Source organism: Erinaceus europaeus, chromosome 11 (genome assembly GCF_950295315.1).
Source record: "Erinaceus europaeus chromosome 11, mEriEur2.1, whole genome shotgun sequence".
NCBI classification, from domain to species: Eukaryota; Metazoa; Chordata; class Mammalia; order Eulipotyphla; family Erinaceidae; genus Erinaceus; species Erinaceus europaeus.
The window spans coordinates 60,602,595-60,616,606 of NC_080172.1; positions in this window are offsets into that span (position 1 = coordinate 60,602,595).

Consider the following 14,012-nt stretch of genomic DNA (forward strand, 5'->3'; position numbering starts at 1 on the left):
AGGATATGAATAAAATATTCATCAAAGAGATCCAAGAGGCCAACAAATATATGTAAAAACTGCTCCAAGTCACTTACTGTTAGAAAAATGTATATTAAGACAAAATGAGATACCACTTCATCCCTGTGAGAATGTCATACATCAGAAAGGATAATAACAATAGATGCTGGAGAGGTTGTGGGGGTAAGGGAACCTTTCTGTTCTGCTGGTGGGAATATAAATTGGTTCAACTCCTGTGGAGCGAAATCTGGAGAATTCTCAGATGGCTAGAAATGAGCATACCCTATTTCCCAGCAGTTTCCCTAGTGGAGATCTAGCCTAAGGAATCAAGCACACCCATTCAAAAAAAAATCTGTGTATAATATGTTCATAGCAGCATAATTTATAATATCCCAAACCTGGATGCAACCCAGGTGTCCAACAACAGATGAGTGGTTGAGAAAGTTGTGGTATATAGATATACACAATGGAATACTCAACTATTAAGAATGATGAATTGGGGGGTGGTGGTGGTAGCACAGCGGGTTAAGTGCACATGGTGTGAAGCACAAGGACCTATGTAAGAATCTGATTCAAGGCCCCAGGTCCCTACCTGCAGGGGGGTCGCTTCACAAGTGGAGAAGCAGGTCTACAGGTGTCTTTCTCTCCCCATCTCTGTCTTCCCTCCTCTATTTTGCTCTGTCCTATCAATAACAGCAACAATAATAACCACAACAACAATAACAAAAATGATGAAGTCACCTTTTTGACCTCATCTTTGATGGGACCTGAAGGAATCATATTGAGATAACCCAGAAAAAGAAGGGTTAATGTGGGGTGATCTTACTCATGGACAGAAATTGAGAAATAAGAAATATGAACAGAAAGGGGAAACACAAAGTAGAACTTGGACTGAGTTTGATATACAGCACCAAAGTAAAGGACTCTGAGGTATAAGGAGGGAGGTATTTTCAGGGCCTGGTGCATGATGGTGACAGAGTGAGAGTGTTTCACAGAAAACTGAGAATTTTATACATGTATCAACAACTGTATCTACTGTAAACTATTACCCACCCCAGTAAAGAGAGACTAATGAAGAGTTAGAGGAACAATACTATGCAAATAGAAGAGTTCTATCCCTTAGTATTTTTAGTAGGAGCCAGAGATAACTTAACTACCAGTTGTCTATTACTTGTTATTTAATATAGCATGCAATCCCATGAAATAAAGCAAAACTAATATTTTAAAGAGTATGAAATATTCAACCAAATGTAAGTGCAGTACTTAGTGATTTTTTAACTTACTTAAAAACGATTCTTTATTCAGGTGATAACTTCTGCTGCCTGCCCTCATCCAGCATATGAAATGAATGATAGAAGGAATTGTAGTAGAAGGAACCGGGGAAAAGGCCTATGTCCTTTTGGCAACTTCCAGAGCTAACTGATCTAACACATTTCAAAGCTACTGAGTGACTGGAAATACAAAATTCATTCCTCTCACCTAGTTTCTAAAACACAATTCCTTTCTGAACTGACTTCTATGGAAATTTCTCAGCATTTCTATAGCCACATCTTTGTCTATTTAAATCTGAAAAAAATTGAAATTACTGTCCAACCTCACTCAAACATACTTGAGCAGTGGCTCTGATCATAATTCACTGGCTTTCTGCAATACCAAACAGACATGGTATAGTAGGAATTCTTGTAAGATCCTGAAATAAATAAAGTAATGATTATGTCTCCTATCTAAGGCACTCTTCCAAGTTAACCCAATCTCCATTTAGAGCACTGAAAATTGTAACATGTTAATAGTAGAGCAAGTAATTTATATATATAGAAACTCAAATTATATCTCCCAGAAATATTAGTATATGTATTGCATTTTTTTTGTCTGGTGGATGTGGACTAAATCTGAATTCATTTGTAAATTCATTTAATATTTTCCACTGTCTATATGAGTGTGCACTTTTTGAATTCACTTTAATTCTATCAATTAATTACTCCTTAATGAGCTAAAAAATTTTGTGAGCTAAACGATATGTTCATTTTTATATTTGTATGACCACTTTTATTTCTAGCATAGATATGAACACTTAATGGGCAGTAGCTGGTCCCCAACAAGCCCACTGGTGAAGAAACAGAATGGTTGCAGATACCTGCTCTAATATGACAAATTTAGAGAAAGGCTAGATCTGAACTATTTTTCAGTGAAAGGAATCATTTTCTCTTTTTTTATTCTCCCTCTTTTCATCTCAGATCCCCGCTGAGTACTCTAAAGCCATTTTTGTCTCACGGTTTTCCAGATCTTCTATGCTGTATCTATGCCTCTCAGCCTTATTATATTTAATTGCTGTGTAATACATTTGAGATCAAACTGGTCTGGACATGTTCAGTGACCATGAAAATGATCATCAGATTCAATTTGTGGGGGCTCTAGATGTTCCTTGGGATTATCCTAACCACGGGCAGAAAGAAAGAGGCATTATGATCATTACCTTGCAGAAATTCTTAACTTGGCATTGGGAACACTTGAGAAAGTAGTTTGATGTCTCTCACTCAGCTTCATGTAATAGTTTAACCTCTTTAAGATTAATGTCTGGGCTCTAGAGAGAGCAGAGAGGCTGAAAAAAACTGGGACCCAGGCATGGAGTTGAACTTGAATTTTTAGTAAGATGTAGAGGCAGGGGCAGCATCATGCACAGAGTGCCACTGGGAAGGATGAAAGTACCTATCTTCTCCTCTGACCAATGTTCAGCACTGGTCCTGAGGGTGCCATGCTTTAAGCAGGGCTGCCCATGGCAATGCAGTAAGTTCAAACACCATCTGCTGTTACAAGGAACACTTGGAAATAATTATGGGGTACTGCAGGATTTGAGCTATGTATATGAATGCAATAGGCCAGTGGAATTTTATTACCACTGCTAGGCAGACCTGGAATCATTTGAGTTCAGTTTTTCATTTAACTAAAGTTTGTTTTTGTTCATTTGTTGTAAACACTTATGTCAGCCTCTGAACCTAGACTTGCACTGGACAAAATCTGCTCCCATGTAACATGCCTGGGGGTCTTTGCTCTTCCCTACATACTACCAACGACCTTAAATTTCTTTTAACAAAATTAAAAAATTGTGTTTTTTCATTGCAAAGGGGTGGAGACTCAGTTCATATTTACTTTAAGAAAAATAAATGTATCAACTCAATTAATAGGAAGGACTGTGTGTCAAGCTGAGAGGAGACTGGCATTCTGATCCCACTGGCTAGAATAATGCCATCACTTTCACTTCCCTACACCCATCAAAAAATTTCATTGTATTGACTCAGCAAAGATCTTCCACTAGGATGATTGAAATGGCTGTTTAAGATTTTACAGAGTCCCTAGCACTATTTATCCAAGGAAATAGTTTTATACTCCCAGAATCTATGCATTTTTTCTGGTTGGTTCTGATACTTAAATGCCCACATTCCAACAGTCAGCAAAATGCTTTGAGGCACTCTCATCAGGCTGCTAGATCACTATCCTGAGCACACTTTCTTCACCTCTGCACCAGTGTATTGGCAACTCCTTTGAGCTATGTGAATATTTTCTTCTAGCCATACCTTAAAAGCATCAGTTAGTCTGAAGTGAACTTGGTGAGCATGCATTTTGTATCTAAGCTGCTTTGTCTTAAATTTGTTCTTTGTCTTAAATTTTTGCCCATGTGACTTTGAATAAATCACTCTGAAACTCAGTTTTCCACTCTGCAAAACTAGGATAATGGTACCTACCTCAAAGTGTTAGTGATTAACTAAAGTATGTCTATAAAACACAGAGGTACCTGATAAGTGCTATGTAAATATCCCTCCCCTTTCTCCTCCTCCTCTCTTCATACCTCCAAGGCCAGAAAACCTTGAATCAGAATTTAAACTCTATGTATTCTAAAGAAGACACAAAAGGAAAAAATATAGCATAATTCACTCTATTGTTCAAATCCTTGAATATGTCTTTCTCAGAGACAGCATACTAAAGCTGTTTTTTCCAGGAGATCCATAAGGAATTTACCACTGCTACACAGTTAAGCATCATAGATAGATTGTGTTCTGGTCAGAAAGTTAGGGGTTTTAAACTTCAAAGAGAACCCCTTCTCATTAAGTGAAGATGAATAGCATTTTCTGCATTTATGAAAGTATAGATCAGCATTCTAAAGGATATTGCATGCTGCTAGCCCTCATACTGATTAGTCACGGCACTTAAAAATCTGAGAAAGACAAGCATCCTTTGTGGACTTTTATATTCTAGCTCTGTCTCAGAGTGTAGCCCAATTGCATCGGCTTTGAGACACATAAACCCAATTAAGTTGTGTCTGACTTTTTCAAAAGCAGAGGGGGAGATAAAGCCTCTGAGAGCAGCTTTCTTATTTTATGTTTTTGCCAAACCACTTGACTCTTTGCCACCTTGTTTCTAGTGGTTAAATCCTGGGTCATGTGGGTGAGCAACCTACACTGAGGTTAAAACCCCAGCTTGAGTTGGAAGGCAAGCTAATTCAGAAACAAAACACCCGCAGACATTGGCACGTGCATGCACCCTGGGCCTTTATGCTCCAAAGAGATTTAGGAAGCTATAAATTCTGATGAAGCTTTTGAGGTGGTCAGTTCAGTGTCCCTGCTCATTTCAGCTTTCCTCAATAAAACCATGAGAAGGGCCCACATGCAAAAGAGAAAAGGTGCAAGTCATTCAGATTATACCCCCTGCACCAAAATAACATCCTGCCTTTAAGATAATGGACCCTGTTACACAGCCTCCTGGATTTCCTACTGAAATGTGACAGTAACTTAAAAGAGAGGTAGATTCAAAATCTGTGTGCCGATTGGCAAGATAGCTCACCTTGATAGTGCATCTGCTTTGTTATACATGGCACCCAGGTTAGAGTCCAGCCCCTACCATAACCTGTGGTGCTATGATGTCTTTACTCCTTTCTATCTCTCTCTTTCTGACAAAGTCAATCCACAGAGGTGAATTGTGGATGGTGACAACAACAGCAATGACAGTAATATGTCACTTTCTTTTATTATTATTATTATCTTTATTCACTAGATAGAAACAGCTAGAAATTAAGAGGGAAGGAGGAGATAGGCTGGGAGAGAGACAGAGAGACAACTGCAGGCCTGCTTCACCACGCACAAAGCTTTACCCCTCCAGGTGGGGACTGGGGCCTTGAACCTTGGTCCTTGCACACTTTGGTATGTATGCTCAACCAGGTGTGCCACCACTTGGCCCCTAATATGTCATTTTTTGAGCATTTGTTGAATGAACTGCCTATCTTAGATGCTACATATCTTCTTCTACAGTCAGTATCAATAACTTCAGACAGAGAGATAGAGGAGTCCTGGTTCTCTCAGTTTTCAGCTGTTTGAGTCTCCCTGACCTTGAGCTCCATGCATGGAACGAGTGAGCTTATCTCCAGGTAATTCATGTTCCCAGTCTTTGAGTTCTAAAAGGCCCTGCTGACTAGACCAGAGAGATGACCCTTCGTAGGTTTGGTGGATGATTCACAAACTTAGACTTTTAATATTTTAACCCGGTTGGTTTGGGATATTCTATTACATAGCAATAGATAATAAGAACAAGCAGATACAAAGAGCTACTTTACTTAATGAAGTTTTCATAAAGCAAAGAGAGAACAGATATGTAGATGCTTTGCTAATGTTAAAGCACTATCAAATGCAAATAGCCCTATAGGTAGATTCAGGGAATGTGTATCAACTTACATGCTAGAATTTCCAGTTAGGTCACGCATAAGAACAGGATTTTTGTCTAGAACTAGACCTTGACTAGTTCTTGAGAAGGTGGAAAATGAAGACAGGCTAAAGAAATTCATAAATATTATGCTGTTATTTCACTATTTTGTAATTAAAAACACTTTTATTAAGAATACAAAAGATCCCCCAAGGACTCCATAACACCCAACCAAAAAGAGGTATGTACTCCTATGTTCATAGCAGCACAATTCATAATAGCTAAAACCTGGAAGCAACCCAGGTGCCCAACAACAGACGAGTGGCTGAGAAAGCTGTGGTATATATATACAATGGAATACTATGCAGCTATCAAGAACAATGAACCCACCTTCTCTGACCCATCTTGGACAGAGCTAGAAGGAATTATGTTAAGTGAACTAAGTCAGAAAGATAAAGATGAGTATGGGATGATCCCACTCATCAACAGAAGTTGAGTAAGAAGATCTGAAAGGGAACCTAAAAGCAGAACCTGATCAAATTGTAAGTAGGGCACCAAAGTAAAAAGCCAGTGGTGATGGGTATACATGCAGCTTCCTGGGCTAGTGGAGAGTGGGAGTGGGCAGGAAGGATGGGTCACAGTCCTTTGGTGGTGGGAATGGTGTTTATGTACACTCCTAGCAAAATGTAGACATATAAATCAGTAGTTAATTAATATGAGAGGGGGGAAATCAATTGTATGTCTCAAAGTTTCTCAAAAGACAAACTGAATCTTTTTAATATATAGGCTGTGTATTTGATATGCGGGCTCTTTCAAAAGCCTAGACCAAGTAGATTAGAAGCATCCAATAGCACAGCTATATACAAGATACTAGATACTGTACAGCAAACCCTAACAAAAGGACTTTTCAAAGTTAATCCAATTACCAAATAATATGATGATAACATTAACTATCCATTGTCTTTTTTTTTAAGGTTTTTGAACCCTAAGACAGCAGGAACCTCACATCTCCACTATAGAGCCCCTACTTCCCCCAGTCCTGGAACCCTTGGATAGGGCCCACTTTCCCGTATGCGTCTCCCAATCCATACCAAATAATATTGCATCCACCGATCACAACCTAACTAACACAACGATTGCCACCTCAACATGCTTCACCTCAGACTGTGTCCAGAGACTTCACATGTGGAATGACAACCCTTCAGCTTCATTACTTGGGTGAGACCTTTCCTTTTATAGTACACTCTAATTTCATCTCAGGTGGTTCACTTTCTAACAAAGTCCCATAACCTAGATATACACCACTTTCTGTGAGAGAGAGCTTATGTTCACATGTATCCATAAACTACTGCAAAATATATACCCGAAAGCAGAAGTACACTAGAGTTTGCAGTGAGTACCCCCCAACACTTCCTCTCCACTATTCCAAGCTTTGGGTCCATGATTGCTCAACAATTTGTTTGGCTTCGTATGTTAACTCTCTTTTCAATCACCAGGTTCCAGATGCCACCAGGATGCTGGCCAGGCTTCCCTGGATTGAAGACCCCACCAATGTGTCCTGGAGCTCAGCTTCCCCAGAGACATACCCTACTAGGGAAAGAGAGAGGCAGACTGGGAGTATGGACCAACCAGTCAACGCCCATGTTCAGCAGGGAAGCAATTACAGAAGCCAGACCTTCTACCTTCTGCAACCCTCAATGACCCTGGGTCCTTGCTCCCAGAGGGATAGAGAATGGGGAAGCTATCAGGGGAGGGGGTGGGTTATGGAGATTGGGTGGTGGGAATTGTGTGGAGTTGTACCCCTCCTACCTTATGGTTTTGTTAATTAATCCTTTCTTAAATAAAAAAAAACAAAAACTTAACTAATTAATAAAAGATCCCTGTATTGAAAAAAAAGAATACAAAAGATCTAATCAAAATGAATTCATATAGAAGCACAGATTTAGTAACAATGAGGTAAGAACCATCCCCCTTTGACCTCACATAGCATCTCTGTGATGTTATAAACTCATTGGAAAGGGGCATCCAAAATCTGAACATGAGGCCACTTGTGAATCTAATACCTGAGAGGTGGCTCAGGCCTATGGGAGGCCCTGAAGTGGACATCCCTGTCTGCTACATCCAGCTCCCACTGCTTGATCCTCTGGTGCCAGGTGGGCTGTGTGGCTCTGAGAGCTGGTTGTCTCCTGGGTACTCTCCCCAACCACACAGAGAGACGTCCTTTGCTGCCTAGTATCTGTGGAACTACACAACTTTTTTTTCTCCTGTCTTCCCCCATTTCCTGCCATCCTCATACCAGGCCTTAGAAGGTTCCTCTTGGAGCCATTTAGTCTCCTTCACTGTAAACAACAACAGCAACCAGAACAATTAACGTTTGTACAGTGAACTGCACCATGCAGAGCTTTTTCACAGACATCCTCTTCTCCCAGCCTCATGTCAAATAGATCATTAGTATTCTCGGGTTGTCATTCCAATGATTTCAGATTTACACGTGAGGAACGTGGCTCTTCAAAGTGAAATGATTTGTCTAAGCTCAGGTAACCCATAGAAGGCAGAGCCCAGACACATGTGTAGGTACTCTGAACCTGATTCTCATCTCCTCTCCTTCTGTCAAGCTGTATTCCTGTGGGTAGACAGAGTGGCACCTTTCCCCACACAGTAATTATCGCGATGATTGCTGTCGTTGTTCACCAGCTTGAGTTCATTCAATGTGCTTTCATTTTCCTTTCTTTGAAAATAATCTTGTATTTACATGATAGAATTATGTAATGGGGACCTACTGAAAATTAGTATTTACCTTAAGCCTCAGTTTATCCATTAGTTCCTAGTTTTTTTCTGTTTAAAATAATGATGATTATGATAATGAAATAGCTATAATTATAATATTAGTTTTTAAAACATTTATGGTGTTTTTTATTTAATAATTTACTAGTAAGTTGCTTTGTATTCATTTTTCTTTCCATGACGACTCAGTAAAGTGGACGATATGCTTATTTTATAGGACAAGTGACTGATCCAGGAATGTGGTTATACCTCCCCATGTAGGAAGCAGTAACAAGGAATGGGCAGAAAGGGAAGAGAGGAAGGAACCAGGAACCCCTGCCCTTACCCATTGCCTTTACTGGCTTATTCTCAGACCAGCCTTGCTACAATCACACACTCAGACAAGAGTATAGATTTTTTTCATCTCTTGCTCCTTCTATCGCAGGCACTACTGGAGATTTACGGTATTTGTTATTTAATAATTTCCTAGTGAGTAAACACCCCCCTTTCGCAGTGTCCACGAGCAACCAGAGAGCAGGAAAAAGGAGCAAAGTGCCACATGCTGGTTCGTCAACTTTCAAGAGACAAAAATCAGCCTGTAGGAATTCCTTAAGTCTTGAGCTTTGGTGTCAGTGTCAGGTCAAAGTCAGGCTCAGGCATTTCAGAAAAACCTGGGTTTGTGTGAGTTAGTTTGTATTCTTAAACTGTAGTTTATTTATTTTAAAGGAAGATGAATTTTCCCCCTTTTCTTCCTCTTTTTCAGATTTGAGTGCCCAGGTCACTGAGTGCATGGAAGCTATTAGTAGTAATTATTATTATAGCAGCAACAGCATTCACTCAACTAAGATTTGTTGTACTTGCTTTGTGCCAAGCCACATCTTGGTAACTGGCAATACAGAAATAGCTAGAGCATCATGCCTGGCCTTTAGTCAACCCAGTGCAGAGGACAGTGACGGTCTTAATATCACAAGGTGAACCACTGAGAAATCACAGTCTCTTCAACTCTTGTGACAGCAAAAATTTGAAGACACACACACACACATACATACACACACACACACACACACACACACACACACACACACACACATGGGAGTGTGAAGCAGAATTTTACTATTGTATTAGTAAGTAATAGGACTCTCATGGGTTCAGAGAGTTTGCTCCAATGAAATGAAATGAGTCCTAAGTTACAGAGATTTTTGGTTTTATTGTTAGTGTTTGAGGCTGAGATTACATGTGTGACTGGCAAGCTGGGTGGTATGTAGCTATATGTACTCTAAACATGGTCTTACTCAAAATGCTTACTCAAAAAGAAAAAAGGACATACAGTGAGGAAAAGGAACAAAAACCACAACACTAATAGTTTATGGTGGCATTATAATGAAGCAGTGGTCACCCTGAGCTGCTAAGTCTTTCTCTCTGCTCTTGGGCCAAAGGGAGATTTTTTCAAGTGGTTTAGTAACCTGCTATTGTTAGGACCTGACTGACAGCATCCTGTGTTGATCAGGATATAAGTGACTATTCTTCTCAAATCCTAGCACTTGACATTTCTTGGGTGGCTGTCATCTTCAGCTGGTTGTCATCTAGTTGGCACCTTTAGTGTTAAGTAAGATGGGCACAGGAACTCTTTAAACTTCCACCTGTGCATATCTAAAGTCTAATAATACATGTGACCATTGCTATGGTCAATATAGGTTGAAGGTATTCTACAAAGAGGAAAATTGGTAGAGTGTCAGGAATGCTCTCCCTGCAGCTAACAGCTTTTAATTCCTTTAAAAAATAGGTTATTTATTTATTCTTTTTTTTGCCCTTGTTGTTTTATTGCTGTAGTTATTATTGTTGTTATTGATGTCATCATTGTTGGCTAGGACAGAGAGAAATGGAGAGAGGAGGGGAAGAAAGAGAGGGAGAGAAAGATGAGACACATACAGACCTGCTTCACTGTTTGTGAAGCGACTACCCTGCAGGTGGGGAGCCAGGGGCTCAAACCCGGATCCTTGTGCAGGTCCTTGCACTTTGTGCCACCTGCACTTAACCCACTGCGCTACCGCCCAGCTCCCAACAGCTGCTAATTCTTCATCTCCTGCTTCCCTTTCTCGGCCCCTCTCAGCTCAGAGGTATCAGTTCCAGATGTCCACAGTTAGCAGGGCAACCCTGAAGAGTTTCCCAATGTCCCTTTCTCCTAAGCATCCCTGATCAGATGCCTGGTGAAGCTTTCCTGGGTGAAAATCAACACCCACTGGAGTGACCTTACACTGTCCACTCAGCATGCGTTAGCCACACAAGGCATTTCATTCAGGTTTGGAAAGCTACAGTCTGACGCAGCTCTGGAGATTTGCTTGACTTTTTTTCTTCTTCTTTTTCAAATGTTTCATTTCTTTCCTTTTAGGATCTGTGCCCTAGTTGTTCTGGGAAACTTGTGACCTCTCTGTGTTTTTAATTAGCAGATGTCATTTTTCCATGGCAACCTGTCTTGATGTCCTAAATAGAGAATCTGTAAAATCAGTTTCCCCTCTGAAGGGCCAAGCATTTTGGACTGGGAGGCTATCCAAGAAGTGCTGGTGCCCAGGCTCAGTATCTCTACCACTAAGGATGGCTCTTCAAGCAAAGAAACACCACCAGGGTCTCCTGTCACAATCAACTTGCACCATAATGATCCTCACCAGGAACCCTCTAGGGTTGGGTTTTTGAGAATCATTCAGGGGGAATTTTCACTTTCCAACTGGCATGGGAACAAAACCACGTCAGCCATGAATTATGAAGTCTCCAGGGTCAGTAACCCATAGGTAATAAGCCAGAAAAACATTGATGGGAAATGGTTGAAACCAACCCAGTCTCCACCGAGGCTGTATTTTAACTGACCCTTTTACCACAGCATCTCACCCCTAAAGGCAATAAGTGTCTTCAGGAAATGACAAAGGAAATAGAGAAATTATGAACCTCACATTGAAGTTCAACACTGAGGAAATAGTAGTTAAATCATTTAGCCCCTCAACAAAGTGGTTTCAAAAAGAATGCCCTAAAATGTGTAATTTTGGTTTTTCCTTTCACTTATATTTTTCAAACGTCATTTCCATTTAGGAAGGCAGACTTGGTGACAAACAATCATCCTGACTGTGGAGATTATATTGATGAGTTTTCAGATGAAATGGTTGCATGATTCACCCAGTGTTTACTCTGCACTTGTTCTAGATAAAGTGTGTCTTGAAAAACCCCAAAGTCACCCACTTCTTCATTGAAGACACTACTGAAAAACCATCAATTCAGCATCAATGACAACAGCTAACACCTTTTGACGTCTTATTATTCCAAGGAATGGGGCAAGCACTGTGCATATATTAACTGAAGAGTAATAATATCAATGCTTCCCTTAATGACTTCTTGGTATGTGTCAAGAGCTGCTATATGCTTTCATGTCAACTAAATCCATATTCAAAATTGTCTTGCCCACTTTGCAAATCCAGAAACAGAGGGCATAGAAAAGTCAGGAGACCTTCTAGAGGTCATGATCTGCATATGAAAGCATGCAGCACTGGCTCTAGCCTCTGTCTCTACTTGTAACAGCTATAAATATTACCTAATCTACTTGGTGTAAGAAAAATTATGGGAATCAGGGAAACATATTTGATATCTTGAGCTTTTTGCTACCTCAGGACTTTGCCTTAGCTGGTCTGTTTACCTGGAATACTTTTCATTTCTGCTCAACTGGTTCCTCCTCATCAATCTTGGGGCAAATAGATCTCTTGGAAATGTTTCCTAATTCCCAAGCTAATGCAATTGTTTCCAGCCAAAACTTAGTCACCCTGCTATGCAGTCATTATGCAAACTAAGCACACTGGTAATCAAATTCCATTTGAGCACCTAGTATAATAATGGCAGTACCAAGTGTAACAGTGTAGCCAGGGCAACAGTTCTAACAGGTAATAATGATATTCAGTCAATAGTGAGTCATACATAGGCTATACCAAATGTGTCTCACACTCCTATAATGTAGTGACTGTTAATTTTATTTTATTCTCTATTTTACAGAATATGAAACTGAGGCTTAGAGAATGAGTTCTATGCTGGTGTGATCACAGAAGATGAGTGTGCCACCCAGAGACACATTTATAAACCTGACATGAAAAGTGGGAATTCACTGTTAGTGAGGCAAAAGATACAGCCAATCAACATATACCAGAGCTGTTGTATAGTATATGAGCCACATTTAAGATCAGCCCTCACTGTATTGAAGGAAGTTTCAGTGTTATCGTTTCTCTCTCTCCCTCTTCCTCTACCCTCCCTCTTTCTCCGCACACCGTCTTTGTCTCTAAAACAAAATAAACAAATAAAACATACAGTATATATTTTATGTCTTATGCCTAAGTTTTTAAGACATCCCCCCACCCCCTGAAGACTTCTCTTTCTTTCTTGGCTAGACAAAGAGCTGAAGCTTCATAATAAAGAGGTGTCAGGAGTCTGGACTCACAGCATAGCACAGAATGTAGGCACTGACTTTAGAACACGTAAGTTTGAAATCTGACTTTGTTGTTTGTTGGTGTGTGAGTCTAGGAAGTCTCTTGGTCTACTTAGTTCTTGTTTTCTTCACCTGGCATGACAATTACAACCTGTCTTCTCCTCAGGGATACTGCATTTTGCACACAGAGATACTGTGGGGGGAAAGTGACAAAGAACTATAAAAGCTATGAGCACTGTGGCCAATGTAGAGCAGCCCATACTCAGTGTTTTCTTCATCCCAGTCTGTACACTACCCTCCTGTCATCCCCTATGCCCTGTTCTTTCTGAGAGTTTGCCTTTCATGTCTGTAAATTCAACCTCAAACTCTGTAGGTCACCTTTGGTCACATGGATTACTTTTTTTTTTAATTTTTGTAATTTTTATTTATAAAATGGAAACACTGAAAAGACTATCGGATAAGAGGTGTACAATTCTGCATAGTTCCCACCACCAGAACTCCATATCCCATCACCTCCCTTGATAGCTTTTCTATTCTTTTTTCCTCTGGGAGTATGGACCCAGGATACATGGATTACTTTCTAACACCAGTGAAAAAAGGTTCGCATGAAAGAGAAAATGAGAAAAAAAGCACCCAGTGAAAAGATATTTCAGGGAAGAAAATGGAAACATTTCTGACAGGGAAAATATGCATAGGAAGAGAAGATATTGCAGGATCCACACAACAAGAAGAGACTCAACAGTGGGGAAAATGCTTTCAGTTAACTAGTCATTAGGATGTAGTGTTTCCTCTGCTGCATTTGGAGCAGTGTTCTGCCAGTCCCTGTTTGGGCACCAAATGCCAGACTAGCTTCGTGGGTGGGAGAGAGATGACCAGGGACTCATGGCTGAGCTTGGAACTCAGTTCAATCTTTATTGATGAGCAGGGATGCAGTGCAATCAATCAAATCTCTATTCATTAGAAAATCCTGTCCTTTGTATCTGCTGAGGTGGAAATGTCAGGTCAGAAGAGGATGTACATAGGAGAGGGGAGAAGGAAAAATCACAAGAACAAGTGGGGATTAAATGGTGGAAAACAGGATGTGATTAGGAGAGGGGGAAGAGTG